This window comes from Festucalex cinctus, chromosome 6 (genome assembly GCF_051991245.1).
Source record: "Festucalex cinctus isolate MCC-2025b chromosome 6, RoL_Fcin_1.0, whole genome shotgun sequence".
In the NCBI taxonomy this organism is placed as follows: domain Eukaryota; kingdom Metazoa; phylum Chordata; class Actinopteri; order Syngnathiformes; family Syngnathidae; genus Festucalex; species Festucalex cinctus.
In genome coordinates, this window is record NC_135416.1 from 2,098,893 (window position 1) to 2,118,332 (window position 19,440).

A 19,440-nucleotide genomic window follows, 5' to 3' on the forward strand; every position below is an offset into this window, starting at 1 on the left:
AATCGACATTTGTATGAAAAACTTGAAAACAATATTATTGTACGTTTAGGACAGATCCAACGTGCGATTAATCATAAGTTAACTACGGAAATCATCGCGATTAAAAATTGTAATCGACTGACAGCCCTAATATATAAATAGCGTATTTTCCGCACTATAAGGTGCACCTTCAATTAATGACATATTTTAAAACTTTTTCCATATATAAGGCGCTACAGTAGAGGCTGGGGTTACGTTATGCATCCATTAGATGGTGCTGCGCTAAAGGAAATGTCAACAAAACAAGTCAGCTAGGTCAGTCAAACTTTATTAATAGATTACAAACCAGCTTTCTGACAACTCCATTCACTCCCAAAATGAATAAACAGCTGTTTTATTATTTTCTCGGCGGTAAAGTATTCGTATTAGCTAGCGATCCAAGATGGCGGGATCTTCTGCGCATGCGCGTCACCGATCGTGTCTTGACAGGGAGACCTGTTGCGGCTCAATATTGATCCATATATAAGGCACATGGGCAGCGTTTGAAAAAAATTGAAGGCTCTTAGGTGCGCCTTATAGTGCGGAAAATACGGTACAATGCCGAAATTTTGCGATTCGAAGCTTGCATTCAACTAACGACATTGTAATTTGTATTCAATGAATTGCTCAGCTCTCGTTTCGAGGCGCTCGAGTTGAGGATTGCAATCGGGTTGAGGTTCGTCTTATTTTATGTATCTGGGCTGGATGCCGTTGTAGCAGACACGACGTACTCCCGTTCTGCTTATGTGCCGTTTATCAACACGTTTAACGGCTTTGCCGTTACCCACCTCCTAATGAAGCATATTTCCTGTTTTTATGGCGTCTGCGAGACGCGTCCTCAGAATGGAAGGAGGAGCTGATTGAAACGCCAGCAAAGCGATCAGTCGTTACCGACGCCCGATACGTCGCATAATTAGACGCGGATGGCCGACTCTTCCCCGACACGTTTGATTGAAAGTCGTTTGCGGGTTGTTTTTTTTTTCCTGTCCGCCAATGAACGAGGTGTGCTCGCCGCTTTAATTATTATTATTGTCATTATGATCATTACAGTCGCTTCCATCTCATCTAAAAAAAAAACAAAAACAAAAAAACTTTTTTCTCCGCTGCGAGAAGTTCCGCACAAACTTTACACAACTTGGTAGACATTTTTAACGAGGCGAGCCGGCATTATGCGACAATTAATCAGCCGCCTCGGAGGTAAACAACCGAAAAAAAAAGCGGATGAAACCTGGCGGAGCACAAAATGAATGTCTTAATAAATAAAGATTCACATGCATAATTGAATTTGGCTCTCAGCAAAAAAAAAAAAAAAAAAAAAAAAAGATAATAAAAAGACGGTCGGTCGTAATAATAGCAACTCCAATTTGAATACTTGATTGTGTCCTCACTTGTTTGGATACTTTGAAATATTCACGACTAAAAGTACTTTGATTTCATGATGAGCAATGAGTTTTTTTGTAGTTTTTTTTTTGGGGGTGAGGTGGGGTGGTGTGTCAATTATGCACTTCAGCCAGCAGGTGGCATCGCTGCGTAAGTTGTAGCGTATACATTCAGCGATTGGGTGTGTTAGAAAAGAGCAGGAAGTAATATACAGTATGTGTCATTTTATTTCCACGCTGTCATTATTGTGCATGGAAAACGTACATAATAATATTGTTTGTCAGTCGATTCATATGCAATCAAAGCACGAAATGTGCTACTCGGCGAGAACGTCTGCCGTTATTTTTTGCTGCCCTAAAATGGTGCCAATTGGAAATGTTGGAATATTCAAAGTAGTATATATAAAAACAAAAACAAAAAACATTGGAATTAATGAGAAAAGAGACAATATTTATCAATGAAAATACAGTATAGGTAATAGTGTATTTTTGTTAATAAATCTATTTTAAAATGAAAAAGTTGCATTTTGGTGAAAATTAGTGATCTTCTGAAAGTGGAAGTTTTGTTTTCACATTTTAATGACGTCATTGCTTCAAATTTCAAACACAATCAAGGGACAAACAAAATGTGCAAATAGAACAGCGTGCTTTTGCTCTTATTGTTGTCGGACCAAAAATGTTTGTTTCCACACTCTTAGACTCTTGTTTGAAGAAAGAAAAAATAAATCGGACAAAGGAGAAAAAAAACTTGTAATAGTTTTTTTAATTAATTTATTTATTTATTTATTTATTTATTTATTTATTTATTCATTTATTTCCCCCAACATTAAAAATACCCTAAAGGAATTTTTCTTGTCACAAAGTTTTTTTTTTCTGACAAGAAAACTGCAACAAGTGAAAACAAGCCTGCAAACATCTTACGGAACCCGACAAAAAAAACAACAACAAAAAATAATAAAATCATATAATAGTGTCATCAGTTCTCATCGCGTTCCAACGATACTAAAATAAAAATTCCTTTTTTTTTTTTTTTGTATTTTTTTTTATTCATTTTTATTCATTATTTTTTTTTTTTGTTGTTATGATGTGGAGGGTAGAGGACCCACATGCAGGGAAACAGGGCAAGGAGGCAGAGGTGCAATAAAAAAGGGATTTAATTCAACAAAACAATTTGGCTGAGGAAAAACAACAAAAAAAAAAAAAAAAACAAGAAAGGCAAAATTGTGGGGGGGAACTTAAAGGGCAAAAAGCGAGACGTGAGGGAAAACAACAATGAATCGACGCGGACAGAGGGGAGACAAGATACTAAATGACACTCATTGACAATTAGACAGCTGGGCAAGACACAAAAGTGGCAGAGGATGCTGATTGGTTGACACATGAGGAAGGACAGGTGGACATGACAATGCTTGACAAGACTGGGGGTGGGGGGGGCACACATGAACTTAAAGAAACATGAGGACAAAAAAAAAAAATCAAACTAAACCAAAATGAAACCTAAGCCATGACAAAAGTAACAAAATCAAACCCAACTCAAACCATGACATTTTTTTTTTTTTTTTACTCTTCTGTCAATCATCATGGCGGACTGTTGGCTTAGCGTTAGCATGCCAAGTCACACCAGTGTTGCCGTAGGTCAATTTAAGCTTCGATTTGTCTTATTTGTTCGAGCTACTTGTTCATTTATTAGCAAGTAATAGAAAGATGCGCGCGCGTGAAGTCCATTTTAAATTGCAGACACGCACAAGTTCCTGTGTGTAGCTGGTAGGAAAAGCGCTGACACGGCGGTTTGGATTTATCATGCTGGTACCACAGAAAAAAAAAAAAAAAAGAAGTTTGCTGACTAAAGTAAACGCCGGCAGCCATTTTGCCTGCGGTTGATTCCAGATGAATAAATAAACACACCTTGAAGGCAGCAGCTTCATCGGAATAAAACGTACAGTAAAAGCTTCTCGTGCTGGAAGTCAATCAAAAAAAAAAGCAGTTGAGCCACATACTGCTTCACCAAGACAAATGTATTATCTGATGAAAATGATAAATGATAAATTTGTATGACACCAACTTTTCTGTAAATATATGTTGGAAAGGAAATGAAGTTACATTGTCATGGTCTTACAGGAAAGCTTGAATTATTATTCATAATCATATCTAATTAAACGTAATTAGTATTTTTGACTTAAAATAAAAAAAAAAAATTAAAAAAAAGTTTTAAAGGCAGAATTTTGTTAGCAATAAAGATAATTCCGGTTTCCAAGCCAAGGTAAGCATTTAAAACAAAATTCAGGGCTTTAACTTAACGGTTTTCGAGGCAGGGTTAAGGTTTTAGGATGGGTTTCGGCTTTTAACATATTTCAGAATTACTGACAGGTTAAGAAATAGGCAGAGATGACTTATTTGAGTGGATAATGAGGAAAGACACTGTGAGGGAGGAAGAAAGAGTGTGAAGAAGTCAGTAATGAAGCGATGAAGTCTTTGAAATCAGTCAGAAAGAGGAGCGATATCCTCCTGCGGGATGAGATGAACACCGCTGAGTGACTCCTAGGGGTGTTAAAAAAAATCGATTCGGCGATATATCGCGATACTACATCGCGCGATTCTCGAATCGATTAAAAAAAAATAATCGTTTTTTTTTTTTTTTTTTTTTTTTTTTTTTTTTTAAAGAGCTCAGAATTGTTCATTCGGTAGTCTTACCGATTCAACGTCTTATCATCATTGCCTTTTTTTTGTGTGTGTGTGTGTGAATCGATTTTTAAACTTCCATTTTTAATGGAAAAATATTCAACAAAACGTCTGACTTCGGGTTAGGATTCACACCTTGAGCATGGAAGAATGTTATATGAACGGAACATTAAGCCATAATATTTTATTTTAATGCTGTTCAAACATGAAACAGATTACAACCTCTATAAGACTGAAATTTCAGATAAATAAATAATACATTTTCATATAAATCTTACACTCTACAAGCTTACTGATTAGTATTTTCTAAATTTGAATGAAAAAAAATCGCAACAATCGACTTGTAAATTCGTATCGGGATTAATCGGTATCGAATCGAATCGTGACCTGTGAATCGTGATACGAATCGAATCGTCAGGTACTAGGCAATTCACACCCCTAGTAACTCCCATATTCTAAATATAGTCAAGCTTTTTAAAATGCAACCCACAGGTGAGGACACAACCGCCAACCAGTGTTAAAAACACTAGACAAAGTTACAAAAAAAAAAAAAAAATATATATATATATATATATATATATATATATATATATATATATATATATATACATATATACATATATGTTCTAATTTGGGCTTCTCCCATTCCCAAATGACATATCTCGGTGTTTTCCCCCAGGTGTGAAGGGAAACCTGGAGAACAGGCACATATTTCCGGTAACGATACGCGCTTGTGTTTCTACTGGCGGACTTTAATTAGCCAAGCGAGGAATTTCAGCAATTGCTGATTTGCATAGCGCTTGTTAACGCTTGCTCAGCTGGTCGTTTCCGCCGACTAGAAATTTTCCGCTTCTTATGCAAAGCCAAACGCACGGTTGTCGGAGTTGTTTTGTTGTCGGAGTTGTGCGAACAACGTTCTCGGCATATCAACATGAAGTTGAACTTTGGGAACTAGTTTGGAAGAGAGGGAAGGAATACTAAAAGAATAATAAAAGACATCCAATATGACAAAAGTATTTTCAACCCTTTGGTGACCAGTTTCCACAGGGGTCATTTTATCACTCAAACTTTACACTTCACATTCTACAAATAACTTATTTATTTATTTTTTTATTTTTTTATTCTTAGCGAGAGAAAAAAAAAAAAAACTTCCCAAAAAGGGGGAAAGGTCTTTTATTTTTATTTATTTATTTTTTATTTCTATATTTTTATAAAAAGTAAGTTATTCAAAAATAAATCAGACTAGTGCCATTTTTTTTGTGAAATTTCTTTCTTTTTCTTATTTATTTATTTATTTATTTATTTTTCAAGAAAAAAACTTTCCCAAAAAAGGGGAAAAGGTCTTTTATTTATTTATTTATTTTTTATAAAAAGTAAGTTATTCAAAAATAAATCTGTAAAAGCTTTTGTTGTAATTTCAGACTAGTGCCATTTTTTTTTTTGTGAATTTGTTTGATTTTTCTTTTTGTTATTTATTTATTTTGAAGGGAAAAAAACTTCCCAAAAAAGGGGGAAAATTCTTTTTTTTCTTTTTTTTACAAAACGTACGTTGTTCAAAAATAAATATGTAAAAAGTTTCATTTTAATTTCAAAATGGTGCCATTTTTTCTTTTTAGAAATGTTTATCTTTATATATATATATATATATATATATATATATATATATATATATATATATATATGCATATTTTTTTGTGAAAGAACTTGATCTCAAGCATTAGTAGGAGGAAATATATATTAAAGAATAAAGGGCATAATGGTACGAGAATTAAAAAGATTTCAACAAAACATATTTTTATGTGGATTAAGCCATAGATTATGCAACATAAATAGTATTTACTTTAAATAAATCTGTTTTTTAGAGTGGAAAAAATGAGTTAGGATTTAATTAAAAAATATTACAATTAACAAATAATATGGGTATTTCTTTGGACATAGGAATTTACATATTTTCTGAGAATAAAATCAATTTTTTGGGAGAAAATTAGTAGGCTACTGTAGTGCTTCGACATAAATGCAAATCTAAAAAAAGGAAATCTGGCAAACGCATGCGATGTATTATTATTATTTTAACGTCAGAATGAGCTCTCGCTTATTAAATTTTTTGCGCAAACACGGCGTCCTCCGTCTTGCCAGATGAAAGCTCCAAATATTCCCTCTCAGGGCTCAATCCTCTCGTTAGCGCAAACGCATCGACTCGTTCCGTGCGTACGTCTATACATATTTGATACTTTACACATCCCGGCCTCTTTGGATTCAAAAGCATCGATCCTCGGTTCTTGTGTGGGGAAGAAAAAAAAAAAAAGCCTCAACGGTCCTAATTAAAATGAAGTCGCTGAGTAAAAGTGACAGTCGAGATCACACGGAATTTTTTTTTCCAATTGACTTTTTTTATTTTTGTGTGTAATGCAGCAGTCAGATAAGGCTCTTTTCACAGCCACCCACAAGAAACTTTCTTCTCCCTCCATAAAAAAAAAAAAAAATATATATACACACAGTGGAACCTCTACTTACGAACGTCTCTTCATACGAAATTTTCGAGTTACGAAACGCCTCAACGGGAAAATATTGCCTCTTGTTAAAGAAATTTCTAGATACGAAAGGTAAAAATACATTACCGAACGCAGCATACTTCCGGCTATGGCTATTTCCTACCATAGGTATATATGAGCGTAAATACTCGATCGATGTTTGTGCATGTTTCTGGCATCCCATTGGCTAAGAGGAACCTCTACCATAGGTATGAGCGTATACTAGATCGGTGTCTATACAGCGTCCTCATCATTCATCCCGCGGCCCATGAGGTGGTCCGATAGTTTTTCGTAAATGTTTATGAACTAACAGCCAACGAATTTGTGCAAACATTCAAACAATTGGTGATTGATGAAGGCACAGTAAGTTTTTAATTGTGACGAGACGGGCCTTTTTTTGAAAAAGATGCCTCACCATACCGGAAGTTTCCATGAAGTTTCAGAATTAGTTTAAAAGAATCGGCCAGAAAAAGTGTTCACCAGTCGGGCCAGTTTGCTCACGAAGATGATGTTTGCCTTGGACTTTTCCGAAGGATTTAAAAAAAATAATAATAAAATATAATAAAAAAAAAACATCCATGGATCAGTTCTTTACAAAACACCAGACAAAAAAACACACTTCTGAGAGAGGAGAACATGAACCAAAGAGAGCAAAAAACGATGAGGACAGCAGTTAAAAAGGTAAATGACCATCATTTTCATTCTTTACTCTATTTGTTTTTTACATTATGCACAACTCTCATTTATTGTGCAATAATCTAATTGTAACATGCATTTGTTACATGTTTTGATGCATTTTTATGCTTTATAAAACATTTATGTCTGAATTTTGGGAGGCTTGGAACGGATTAGGGCATTTACATGGAAAATGCGTCTCTACTTACATAATTTTCGACTTAAGAACTTTCTTCCAGAACCAATTAATATATATATATATATATATATATATATATATATATATTATATTATATTATCATAGACAGCTGTGCTAAGTTTTTGTTTTTCTTCGCTGCCCAAAAGAGGCGACTCATAACGGCAAAGTTTGATGCTAGTGTTAAGTTCCAAGAAGAAAGTTAAGGCTACTTAGCGAGATCACTTTGGAACTCATTTGGCCGAGTCTTTGGAGAAACATATTGGAAGCGAGCCCGTCTTTCTGGAACGATCCGAGCTAATAGGAAGACGAGCGCGCTAACGTCATTGAAATGTTAATTATGACGCGTTAGGAAAAGCCAGGCTGAGGCCGGCGCGGGCTCCGCGGGGGCATCTAAAAATCTGATTGTGTCGACGGGTTTGAAGTTTAATATCCTTATTGCGTTTTTTTGGACCGACGTAAATTGGCCGGGATTCCACCTGCAGGAATTTCCTTTGCTCTCTCCGGAATTGGAACGACTTCCTAGTACGTCCGCCGCCTCGCCTGAAAGAAATCCAAATGCTCTCAACTCGCAATTAGAACGTCTTGTGTCATTTGAATTCACTTTTTGTTCAATTTGGTGTGAATTAGACAGTTTAGGTCCAATTTCCAACAACAGGTGTTTCAAAGCGGGGTTGCCATTTTTGGAGTGGTCCTCATTTTGTGAACATTAAAAGTCAATTTGGAGACTTTGGGACACGTTTTGTAGTAAGAACACTTAAGTCCTCATGAAACCATGTAGAACAGTTTTCAAGACAATTTAGTGTCTAAACCTGCTGTAAATGTTTGTAAACATCAAAGCCCATTTTGTTTTTTGTTTTTAATCATTTTTATTAAAGACAAGTTAGCATCTTCAACTTATCTAAAGTATTTTAGTAAAAAAACAAAAACAAACAAACATCAAAGACACACGACTTTTTAAAGATCCTATTGTACGTTATACAATAAACATAAAAAAACTTTGACTCTTATAATCCAAATACTACAATGTTTTTATAAATGCTTTGTTTTTATAAAGTAAATAAAAAAAAACATCAGTCTTTTTTTTTTTTTTTTTTTTGCTAAAATACTTTAGATAAGTTGAAAACGTGTACCTGATTTGTTGAAGGCACAACTTGTCTTTGATGTTTAATAAAATGCACGTTCAGTTTTTTCTTAGGCGTTTATAAAAACATTGTAGTATTAAAAAGAAAGGGAAAAAAAGACATCAAAGACACATGACATTTTAATGGTCCTATTGTATGTTATACAATAAACATCAAAGAAATCTTTGACTCTTATAATCCAAATACTACAACATTTTTATAAACGCCTAAGAAAAAACTGAACGCACGTTTTATTAAACATCAAAGACAAGTTGTGCCTTCAACAAATCAGGCACACGTTTTTTCATAAACATCAATGAAAATTGAGTCTCCAATGAACCAAACCGCATCGAAAATCATTTTTGACTCTTCAACAAGTCCAATGTAACCATCAAAGACAGTTTTGAGTCTTGAACTGAACGTGTTTTCATAACCATCAAAGACTATTTTTCATCTTCAACAAACTGAGCATAGTGTTCAAATACATCAACAAAAAAACAACATATTTCAAAACCATCAAAGGCAATTTTGAGTATTTAACAAATCTAGCATAAATTTTGTAACAGTACACATTGACTTTGAGTGTTCAATGTGAATTTTTAAACTTCTTAAAAAAACATCAAAGAGAAATCAGAGCCCCCATTGAACAAATTTGCTTTTTATAAACATTGAAGACAAATTAGAAACGTCAATAAATCCAACCTAGGCGTCCAAGAACAAAAAGTAAGCTTTTTTTTTTTTTTTTTTTTTTTTTACACATCAAAGACAGTTTTCAGTGTAGCCCTAACGTGGTTTTGAAAGCATCAGCGAGTCTGCTGTGACGTATTTATGTTAATGTAGAAAACAATGTGGAGTCCTCAATGAACCAAATGAATATCGTAACATCAAAGAGAATTTGGGGTCTTCAACTACTTATTTTTGAAATATCAAAGACACGTTAGAACATTCAAAATAACCCAATATACATGTATGTGTTATCAAATATCATTTTCAGCATTCAAAGAAATAATGTCGCCTTTGTATTCATCAAAGACACTTCAGAATATTCAAACATCAAAGAGTCCGCAATGTACAGATTTCTCAATGAACCCAATCAACCAATTAAAATTGTGAGTCAAGGTGCCAGCTGTGCTTGTTGGTGTCTTTGATGGATAATTGTGTAAGAGCGCCCCCTAATGGCGATGCCAGTCATGCCTTCCCGAGGGAAACCCCCCCCCCCCCAAAAAAAAACAGAGCTTACATCATATTTCCGGGGCCTCTTTAGCGCCACCTCTCTTTTCGGGCGTCCGCTGGCCGTGCCTGACGTTTAATGCTCTTCATTAGTCGCCGCTCACACTTTGTTGTTTGTGTCGGACCTGCAGCCCCGCCTCCCACGTCTTCCTCCCCCCCCCCCCTCGAGTCCTCCCTCGCCTCCGCCGTCTTCCTCTTTGTCAGATCCATTAAATGGGAGAGGCGGACGGCGGGGGTGTGTGTGTGTGTGGGGGGGGGGGGGGGGGGTTGGGGGCGTTTGACCCACGCCGGCTCGGGTGCCGAGGGGCTCTCCGGGGAGATGCCGGCTGTCTAAGCGGAGGGGGGCCCGGCCGCTCGGACGGTAATTGGTTAGCTTGTATCGGGTGCGACGCCCCCTCCCCCTCCTGACAGCTGGCGGGGGTGGACGCTGAAGACCAATTAGAGGAACACTATGGAACGATTAGGGGGGGGAAAAAGAAGGAGCGAGAGAAGCATTTTGTGCGATTACGCAAGTGTGACAGGTTGAAAATGGGAGACAAGACTTTGTGTTTCCCGGTAGGAGCTTGTGCTGAAGTTGTCACGACTCGACACGTACACGTACAAAAATTTTTTAATGTACTGATATGTACGGCTGTTTTACTGGATTTTGACTGATTTTGCAAGGACCACAGAATATTGTGTTCTATTGCTATTAACTAATTTACTCCCAATAACGTATAAATACGTTTTTTTTAATGTTCTAAGTGTCCCAAAGACGTATTTATACGGTTTTTTGTTGTTGTTTTTTTTATGCTAGAGCATACAGAAGGCTTTGATGGAGTCTCTCAACTGCAAAGAACGGTTGCAGAAATGGTAGTTATTACACAAACGGCCAGCAGGTGGCAGCAGAGCAAAGGAGATCAACCAGGGCCATGTAGAAAAAAAACTAAATTACTTACAAACTGATGAAATTTAGCTCTCTTCTAATGCTAATTGCTGCAAAACGGAAACAGATAGAAACATACTTTTTTTTCCTGATGAAAGAAGAGACTTTAATCTTTCTTTTGCTTTTATAGCAATTGAACACAATATTCTGCGGGCCTTGCAAAATCAGTCAAAATCCAGAAAAACAGCCGGGAGCGAACGGGACTGCTTCTGTGAAAATGGCGGCGAGTGAATGATTTAAAACATGGAACCTATCAAAAGAAAAATTAAGAGTCTCATCTTTCATCAAGAAGAAAAGTATATTTGTATCGGTTGTTTTGCATTTGCAATTAGCATTAGAATATAGCTAAGTTTCATCATTATTCACAAACCTGTTTTTTTTGTTGTTGTTTTTTCCCTTGGGCACGTTTTGATGCTTGCTTTCGCTTCGAGAATGCAGGCGGTTTGTGGTTCATCAACACGAGTACACGCACACACACAGCGCTGCTGCGTTGATGCCTGCCTCCGTGCGGCGAGGTCATTAAAGCGGCGCTGACCTCACGCGAGCCGCCGGCGGGGGGGGGGGGGTCGCACGTGTTTACAGCCGACGTGCCGAGATGACTGGCGGCACATTGAAATGGCAGATCTCGGCAACTCGCGGCAACAAACGCTCCTTCGTGGCAGAAAACAATACGAATGGCAATTTTTTGGGGGGGATGGCGAGACATGAAAATGAGGCCAAAACTCAAAAATTTGTTACCAATCCTGTTGAGCTCTCGATTTGCAGGGGAGCATGAGGAGGTATAAAGCCACAAATGAGATTATATATGCATTAGAGGTGGGAATCTTGGGGCACCTCACGATTCGATTGCGATTACGATTCAGAGGCGACGATTCGATTATAAAACGATTATTGATTTCCCCCCAGGCAGCAGAAAAAAAACAATGTATTTTGGTGCTTTTAATGTTTCGTACATTAGTTACAAAAATAGTACAAAAGTCCTCTCAGGCCTAAATAAACTACTATTTCAGTATCAAGTTAACAGTTCAAAACAGTAAATAAAATACTCAAGTCCTCATTCTGTAACAACAGCTTTTAAGTATATTCAGTCTTCAACAGAATAAAACATAGCACTGAGCAAAAATATATTATTTTTATCCACTCAAAAGTGCATTGAGGTATAAATGAAAGACAATGTGAACTACTACTTCAATACAAATGCCTAAAAAAAAAGTGCTTTCCTGCTTTTTAAGTTGTGTAAAGATGAACATGTAAACATTAAAGTTTCTCAGAGGTACAAAAAAAAAAAAAAACCTCAAGTGCTTTTCTGCTTTTTAACTTGTGTAAACATGAACGTGTAAACATTAAAGGGATCGTTCGGCTTTTTTAACATGAATCTCAATTTGATCCTCACCTCCCGTGTGTGCGATCAGCACTGACTTCTTTCTGACAGCGTTCGGTGACACGCGTTCATGTTCGACGTTGGACGAGAGGAAAATAGTCCAGCAAGCTGGCTGGGGTCTCGGAAATAAAGCGTTTTTCTTCTAAAAACTATTTGTTTTCAAAAGCGTGATACATTTCCATCACAATACTCTTTTCTGAATAAAGTCAGACGCCATTACCGCCAGCCACTACTTTTCTGTTCGTTCGTTCGTATCACTGCGCGGCGCCCTGTAGAACGCTAACCGACGCACTGCAGCCAGCTAGCTGATACTTCCGCCTCAAGTTGTTTGCCTTTTCGGAGCAGGTCTGATGTCACGAAGAGGTGGGTTGGTCAGCTCAGCCATGCTTGTTGTTGTTTTGAATCTCGAGGCGTGAGTTGTGGATGTGTAATCTCGGTCCGTCCCAAAAAGCGTCCCGAAGACCGCGCGCGCTACTGCGTTTCAGTTCCGCGTACTTTTCGCTCGTTTCGCTTCCCTTGGCATATTTATATAATCGGAATTTGGACGTTTGTGAATCGTTCTCGATTGTTCCACGGCCGAATCGTGAATAATCTAAGAATCGGAAATTTTGCACACCTCTAATATGCATGTAGGAGTGGATAGCCGAGAGGCCAAGACTTATTGCGCCGCCATATTGCTCCTCCCAAGAAATTTACAGTATCCAAATTGAACAACATTTGAGAGCGTACTCAGTAATATGATTTATGGTGTTTTTCTTTCCATCCATTCATTTTCTTAAACGCTTACTCCTCACAAGGGTCGTGGGGGTGCTGGAGCCTATCCCCCCCAAAAACTTCTGTTTTTTCTGACAAATTTTTTGGGGGGAGCTTTGTTTTGTTTTTGTTTTTTTAGGATTTGGTTTTTAATTTTATGTTTTTCTGATTTTTTTTTGTTTATTTTACTAATTTTTTTCTATTATAAAAAAAATATTCAGAAAAACAGGAGGAAAAATTATTCAGAAAAACAGGAGGGAAAATTACTCAAAAAAACAGGAGGTAAAATTACTCAAAAAAACAGGAGGAAAAATTACTCAGAATAACAGGAGGGAAAAAAATATTCAGAAAAACGGGGAAAAAATTATTCATAAAAACAGGAGGAAAAATTACTCCGAAAAACAGGAGGAAAAAAAATATTCAGAAAAACAGGTGGAAAACATTATTTTAAAAAAAACTGAAAAAAAAAGATATTATTATGATAAAAAATATTCCAAAAAACAGACACTTGACAAAAACTGTGTCTTCAACAGCTTGCACTGGCGCGTGTACGGGCTATCAGCTATCCAGTCATATATACAGGTCAGTGCCGTGGACACTAAATCATTTAAGTGCACAAAATGCACAATTTGATGAAATTTGCCAATAATTTCTACAAAAATTTCAGGATTCCTGGAAAAATTAGCCAAAATGAGTCCAAGATGGCCACTTTAATCCAACATGACAGATTTTTGGTCTTTTTTGCATATACGTTACGGAGCCTTTTTTTTTTTTTTTTTGGTAGAGCTACCAAATTTCATGTTGCTAAAATTGGCTTTTGGGGGCTGAATTTTGGAATTTATCAAACACATTATCAAGCCAAATGCAACTCCTTTGTTTTGAGTTAGTGAAAACCTTCCAAATGGTCATTTTATTTGAAGATGTATTTTTTTATTTTTTTTTACTTCCCCATCACTGTCCCTCCTCCGGCAAACGAGAACACGGAGCGTCTCCGTGGCAACAGCCTCAGCGTCCTCGCGGCATAACAGTAAAAAAAAAAGACCAAAAAAAAAGGTGTCGTAATTGGACCGATTGTTCCCATGCAGAGGAGGACAGCAGTTTTTGAAGTCGTCTTTTATTCTCGCCTGCCGCGGCTCTTGAAAGGCGTTTTGTGGGCTCGCTAATTAACGCTTCAAACAAACGTGGCTTCGGGGACTCGTTCAAACGTGAAGAACAACCAGGCCCAAATGGGCTTTGGGACCAAAAAAAAAAAAAAGGAGACAAAAGGAAGAGCTTGTTTGTTTTCATTCGTCCGTTCTGTCCTGCCTGCGTGGTTGATAATTATGGATGACCAAAACTGCCAAAATTTTAAATCAATAAATGACTCAATAAATAAAGACCAAAAGTGAAAATAAAAATGGATATAAAAAATATAATTAGAAAATTATGTAAAAAAAAAATACATATAAATGTAAATAAAAAGAGCAAAAAATATGTATAAATAAATACATTTGTATTTATTTATTGTTTATTTTTTATATCCATTTTTCTTTTCACTTCTAGTCATGTATTTATTTATTTAGTCATTTATTTAGTAGTCATTTATTTATTTTTAATTTTGGCAGTTTTGGTCCGTACTGCCAAGTTGAAATGTTATTCAAATGAGGGGGGCGGTCCTAAGCATGTCTTAATATAAATATATATATATATATATATATATATATATATATATATATATATATATATATATATATATATATATCTCCTCTGCAAAGTATGAAGGAGGGCGAAAAAAGTGCTTCCAATTTTGTTTGTTTAATTTGAAAAAAAACATCCCAGTAATTTTGGCCGGTGCCATCAGAAGTGCACAAAATAACCAATTCTAATAAATAAAACGTTTTGTTTGGCAATATGTTTACCGCTGGATGATTTTGTTGCTTTGTGGCCCCTAAAATAATAATAATAATAACAATAATAATAATAATAATGATAATAAAAATGAAAAGCCCGATCATTTTCTCCCGATACCGATCAGCTGTCAATGACGTGATCGGGACTTATCGTGATATTTTTTAGATCCATTTTTATTTTCACTTGTTTTGAATTTTGCTCCTCCAAAGATAATGGCCACCAGGGGGCAACGTGCTTCTCGGTGCTACTTCCTTAACAATCCTGATTTTGTGTTAGACAGCTCTACCATTCCATCTGCTAAGGCACCAAATTCCCCTTTTCACGCATTCCAGAAAAGCCAAACGTAAACAAATATAGGAATTAGCGCGCATAATGTTTCGCCAAATTTGATTGACAACTTGACGTGGTTCAAGCCCAGAAAGTTACGTGCCGCTTCCGAGTTGCACAATTACTTGCCCAATGTGTTTATGTCCGTTTTTTGGACAAGTGTGCTGTAGGGATTTTTTTTTTGGTGTGTGGGGCAGTTCAGACACAAATGAGGCGGCATTAGCATTAGCGTTAGCGCTCTCACCATGGAGACAATTAGGTCTTGATTGCGAGCGGTGCGACCCAGCGCGCGCACACGCGAGCATCCGACACAAGGCGAGCAGGTGGTTCATTGTCGGCAGCAGACAGAAAAAACAAAAAACAAAAACGCGGCAGCTTGCAGCCACAATCGACTGCGCTGACGTTTATTTCCTGTCTCCGTGCCACCCCTCGTAAAAGCTAATGAACTCACAAAGAGCTAATCACGCCGTTAGCGTGTTAGCGAGCCCGTCAACGTGGCGGCCGCGGCGGCTCGTGGCGCCAGTTTGGCCAACGGGCAGGAGGCGGCGTCCTGGTTTTGTTAGGGCACTTTCAAAACAAACACACAAAAAAAACGACCAATCATGGCTCACCTGTTTTCTGTGTTTGGCCATGATTGGTCGCTCCCTAACCCTCCGTCCGCTCCGCAAGTGTACCTAATAATCTGGCCTTTGTATGTTATGCGATGACGTTTCTGTCACATTTTGGACGTTCCCACAACTTCTAATGCAGGCGCAGCACTAGCATTGCAAAGTTAGCGCTAATTAGCTAAAGCTCATTCCATCTGGAAGTCATGCGTGCCGCACACACATGAGATCAAATGTGAAGTTGATCCAAAGAGAGCTAATTAAGCCAAAAGAATATAAAAATGTGTCGTTTCCTCTCCGTCGCGCTGCCGATTTGCCATTTGATACCAACAAACCTTTTTTTTTTTTTGACAAACCAAAAAAAAAAATAATACAAATTGTAATAGCATCCAGGTGATAAATGTGCGTGATTACTTTCTCATTGAGTGCAAAAGAAAGCAATCCAACACACAAACAAACAAATAAACAAGTCCAAAGGAAAGCTTAATTAGATTGTGGCGCTTTTAGGAGTTTTAACACAATTGCGAGTTGCACAGGTACCGCCATTAACTTCCTCCCGTGTCGTTTTAATAGCTGCACTTTTTCTCATTTTCCTGTCCCCTCCACCATGGAATTAAACATGTTTATTTCTTTTTACCCGCTTAAAGCTCCTCGTGACAGGCATGTCCGCCATTTTGTGTCATCGCTGGAGCAACCATTTTGTGTTTTGTGACACTGCATCAATACTGCCGCGTTGTTCCTTTGCACTGTTACTTAGTTTGTACTATATGTTGTTGCACTATATGCCTCGCTTTGTTTTGTTACTTTGTGGCTGTTTTGTTTAAAAAAAAAACACAAAAAAAGAAACATTTTGATTCATCCATAATTTAAAACTTTTTTTCCACACAAAAAAATAATGTATGCCCCACCCATTTTAATTAAACCACACCCATTTCCGGTTTAGGCCCCACCTCCTCTTCAAATAGAGGTAAGCCCCACCCATTTAAAATACCATGGCCACTTCCGGTTTAGGCCCCACCTCCTCTGCAGATAATTCTAGATGTAAGCCCCACCCGTTTTTTTTAATTAAACCACGCCCACTTCCGGTTTAGGCCCCACCTCCGCTGCAGATAATTCTAGATGTAAGCCCCACCCATTTTTAAAAAAATTAAAGCACGTCCACTTCCGGTTTAGGCCCCACCTTCTCTGCAGATAATTATAGATGTAAGCCCCACTTATTTTTTTTAATTAAACCACACCCACTTCCGGTTTAGGCTCCACCTTCTCTGCAGATAATTATAGATGTAAGCCCCACCTATTTTTTTTAATTAAACCACACCCACTTCTGATTTAGGCTCCACCTCCTCTGCAGATAATTATAGATGTAAGCCCCACAATTTTTTTGTCTAAATTAAACCACACCCACTTCCGGGTTAGGCCCCACCTCCTCTGCAGATAATTCTAGATGTAAGCCCCACCCATTAAAAAAAAAATAATAATAATTAAACCACGCCCACTTCCGGTTTAGGCCCCACCTCCTCTGCAGATAATTCTAGATGTAAGCTCCACCCATTTAAAAAAATACAAACAAACCACGCCCACTTCCGGTTTAGGCCCCACCTCCTCTGCAGATAATTCTAGATGTAAGCTCCACCCATTAAAAAAAAATAAAAAATAAACCACGCCCACTTCCAGTTTAGGCCCCACCTCCTCTGCAGATAATTCTAGTTGAACAGATACAGATAGCTCTGTACTCGCTCATCCCTAATTGTTCCCTTATTTTGTGTTGTCGCACTGCATCACTTTTGTTTTGTTACGTTTTTGTTGTTACTTTGTGTCGTCACTAGGGATGTAACGATATCCAAACATCACGATGGGATATTATCACGATATGAAGGTCACGATACGATAATTGTGGTATTGTGGGGAGGTTGGCGATACAAAAAAAAAAGGTCACAATAATGTAAAAAAAAAAAAAAAAGATTTGTGTTGTTCCTTTGTGACGTTACAGCGCAGTGTCTGTTTGTCTACTTTGTCTCATTTTGTCGTCATCATCATTACGTCAGCGGTTTTGTCTTACTTTTCGTCTTGTAACTCCATTGCTCGGGTCGCCGCTTCAAATCATGACTTGAAAAGTGAAGCGCCGTTTCAAGCACCGATCAAACCTTCCTTGGAGAAATCGATAAAAGTTCTTCATTTGCTGTCATAGAGCAACAAACAAGAGTTTGCAACTTGAGAGTCTGCCAAAGAAGACTTCAAGGATCTTGTAGCCGTTTTTTAACATTTTGATATTTTCCCAATCTGAAAGTGACATTGAAAGCTTCGCGAAGATTATAAGAAAGTCGTAAAAGATGAATGCGGACCTTCGTGATGTTGTCTAAGGCTTTTTGCTTTTTCAAAAAAAAAAAAATCAATAAGGTTGCGTTCAAGATAATGAGATGCTCGTTTGGGACGTTTTATCTGTCTGCATGTACGGGTACAATAAGTGAGGGAACATTGAACATTCATGTCAACATTTCACTTCCTTGTCCTTTATACTCAATCGTATTTATTTTATTTATTTTTTATACTAAAGCTACCTTGGCCATGTTGATGGTTTTACAAATCAAAAGGCTTCTTGAATTGAAATGAGCAACTTAAATGCTGGAGGGAATTTTTGCAATTTTTCAGTGCTTCCTAACCACATGTATTTAAAATTTGAAGTCTGTTTTTTGTTGTTGTTGTTGTTGTTGTTGACCCAATGCACCTCACGGTATCTTCCTTTTTTTATATTTCATGCTTAATGCCTGTATAAAAGATGCAGCCTTCAACAACAAAAAGGGTCGAGCAGCCAAAAAAAAAAAAAATCATAACTGTATTTTTCTTCTCCCCACTGCAGTTCTCTTCCAGGAAAATGACCTTTAAAGGATAACACAAAAACTGCTCAACAGCAAAATCAACATTAAGTGCAAGAACTCATTTTGTGCATTCCAAAAAACAATAATAATCAGCTCACTCAAAATTGTAATTTTTTTTGAGGTGATATGTTTTTGTTGCATGTCATTCCAAATATGCAAAAGAATAAATAAAAAACATTATTAGGCCTACTCATTGTCGTATAGGATGCAAGCGACCCGTTTGCAAGCGCAACTAAGCTCGAGTTTGTTGTCCATCTAGTGGTGAACGGTGATATCACAACTTAAAACTTGACACCCACTGTGCAGGGAGGGGAGAGTGACCGGGGGCCGCGTATAATTGACTGCCATTGAAATGCATTTGATTATTTATTTATTTTTTATTTTTTTGCAAACCCCCCAAATCCCCAAAATGCTCATTTCTAATGTGCATTTTCCACACAAAAAAGGGAGTTGGCTGAAAAAAATATAATGAATAAAAATTGCGAGCCACGTAAACAATTGACGGCCATTGAAATGCATTTATTTATTTATTTATTTTTGCAAACCCCAAAAATCACAATGCTAATGCTAATTTCCAATGTGCGTTTTCCACAAAAAAAGGGGAGTTGGCTGAAAAAAATAACATAAAATAAATTGCGTGCCGCATATACAGTTGACGGCCATTGAAATGCATTTGATTATTTATTTATTTATGTATTTATTTATTTTTGTAAACCCCAAAAATCACAATGCTAATGCTAATTTCCAATGTGCATAAATAAAATAAAATAAATTGCGTGCCGCGTATACAGTTGACGGCCATTGAAATGCATTTGATTGAAATGCATTTGATTATTTATTTATTTATTTAT